The sequence below is a fragment of the Macrobrachium nipponense genome, chromosome 2 (genome assembly GCF_015104395.2).
Source record: "Macrobrachium nipponense isolate FS-2020 chromosome 2, ASM1510439v2, whole genome shotgun sequence".
NCBI lineage: Eukaryota > Metazoa > Arthropoda > Malacostraca > Decapoda > Palaemonidae > Macrobrachium > Macrobrachium nipponense.
Genome location: NC_087201.1, coordinates 143,011,861 through 143,014,360, shown reverse-complemented (window position 1 = coordinate 143,014,360; position 2,500 = coordinate 143,011,861). Strand labels below are relative to the sequence as shown.

General features: G+C 36.8%; 1 long non-coding RNA gene across 1 annotated transcript; it reads right to left on the bottom strand.

Moving 5' to 3' along the window:
* Positions 1-624: 624 nt before the first annotated feature.
* On the bottom strand, positions 625-2,069 carry LOC135221535 (uncharacterized). The gene is made up of 3 exons (XR_010316009.1): positions 2,024-2,069; positions 1,632-1,790; positions 625-817 (listed from the first exon to the last, which is right to left on the bottom strand). It is a non-coding gene; the product is annotated as an uncharacterized LOC135221535 (long non-coding RNA).
* Positions 2,070-2,500: the final 431 nt, after the last annotated feature.

The following is a 2,500-nucleotide window of genomic DNA, read 5'->3' as shown; positions in this document are numbered from 1 at the left end:
TATGCTCTAGAAACAAAAATTGCTTGCCCACCTACTTAAATAACGTAGCAATGGACAGAACCCCAAAGGGATCAGCGATTACGGTTTTATAATTCTGAGCAACTGTCATATCCACATCTCTGAATATACTTTAAGCTATGATCCAGTCTCAACCAGCTAAAGTTATGATTAACCATCATTCAATATATTTTCTATTTTCTTTAATTCTCAGGTATAAAATTTGAAAAGTTAGCTAAATCCTTTGATAATTGCCCAATATGCTCAGCCAATTTAGTTCTTACCCATAAGTAAGATACTAGTATAATACTATTTACTTTAGTTCTCTCAACATTCACTTCCTTTCCTTGGCTAAATCCGTTATTTTCACCTAAACCGAAGCAAACTAGTCTGAAGTCACGGTAACGTTTTCCTCAACGACAAATACTTTAGTACCTTCAGGTTCAGATTCTGTTAGGTCTCTCAAGTTTAGAACTTGACATTTCTTAGTGACCATTTTAAGACCTTAAAGGCAAGCCACTGAATACCAGCAAAAGTAACTTAAAATTTTGCCTTGCTTTTTTATTAATTCGTATCATACACACCTAGGGATAAAGATATTTTTCCATAGTTTTAAAAGTACAGTTCATTGTTAACCTCATCCAAGATAGTTAAGAAACCTAAGGGAAATCCAAGGTAGCATTAGAAGCCCAGCACCATCGCAGCTGCTCAATTTCTGGGCCCCTAGATTCCATACAATTGTTTCTTCCAATCTAGGAATAACTTCCGGCGGAGAATATTTCACTAATTAGGAATGAGGTCACACCAGTCTCACATAAACCTGGAATAGGCAAGAGCGTAAGGACCGAGTTCAGACAGAAAACCAAACTTAAACGATTACCCTAAAACAGAAAAATATAACGTTATACTTCTTTGGAAGGGAATCGTTCCGAAATAACTGCTACCGAACTAAAAATTGTTACGGGATGCTCTATGACCAAGAGCCCGTACTGGTAAAAAAAAGGCCAACCACCCAAGCAAAAACAAAAAAACAGAACTGAAAATCACTTAGTATAACACTTTTACTTTTCAACTAAAAAAAAAAAAACAAAAAAAAAAAAAAAAAAAATAAGTATAACTCTTCTAATCCTTTCACTTCGTACAACTAACTAATTACGAGAATAAAAGCTGCAAAAAAACTTCTGCTAGTACATAAAATTGGCATCATAATGTTGACTATGAATGAAAATATTCTTAAGCAGTTAGAAACTGCGAACTCTAACGTAGTTACAATAAGTATAAATGTATCTAGCAAGCCCAAGTTTTAACCTTTAACTAAGTCATTTATCAAATTTGGCAGTTTCTATAAGTGACTGCACAAATGATTTCGCAGATTCTGTGAACTGAACCATTAACGTAATGACAAATAAATCTTAATATGACTTAATATAAACTCACAAGTAGCTGAAGATTTTGGGGGTTGTCTGGTTAGTTTCTTCCTCCCAAGAACTAATTATAGCAGGACTTCCGTCCTCACCATAACTAGTTCAAGGGCGGGCGTACCTCCACCACTAAGGGCCACCGCACCTAGGGTGGAGGATTTTTAAAGGGTTTTAGTTAGTTAAGATAAGCTGCAAAATTTAATAATCACTCACCGTTTATTTCCATCTTCTCTATTTACCTATCCTCTTGAAAAACTGAAGCAGGACAAACTCCTCCTCTGTCAATATTCCATCGTCCAGGCAGATGACCAGTTCAATGGTTTGAATCTTCATCGCCGATATTATCAACCGAGTAGGGACGATCACGAACACCTGAAATGTTAAAAATTCAGTATTCATTAACTGTGATCCCTTATATACCTTGGCGTAAAAGGAGATTCACCATCTACGTTATGAAAGACCTAGGAGTTACTGTAGAGTCACTCAATCGGTAATACAAGAAAGGCTGAACAAAATATGAGCAAAACACATTCGCAAAGAAATCTAAGACATTAAAGAGTTCAGAGTGGCAACTTAAAATTCTAAAACGCAAACTTTTTACTAACACTAAATACCAAACTGTTCCAGGCCGTCAACCAGTCGACGCAGTAACCGGATTTTCCAGACCACTTCTGACGAGGCAGACATCGTTTTCAAGGACACGAACAACCTCCAGGAGCAACTACCAAGGGTAAGTCGTTACCGAGAACGGTCGCTCGATTCATTTTGGCGAGAATTAGGCCAAAAAGCTTTGGATTGCTCCTCGGCTTCCAGTACGATTTTTTACTGATTATCCTTTGTCATTGTGCTGTTAATGCTTCATGAAACATTTATGTAGCATTGAGTCGGAACTTTTTTACAGCCGAACTTCCTATTGTTACATTTGTTAGATTGAATCTTTCCCTTATAGGAACAACGTCTTGATTTTCAAACAATTCACATGTATGCAATGTCGAATAGACGCCAATTGCCTTATCTTACACAACAGCAAGGATCCCAACAATGATTCTTTATATGCCCAAATCTAGTTGTCTCTTCCGTGT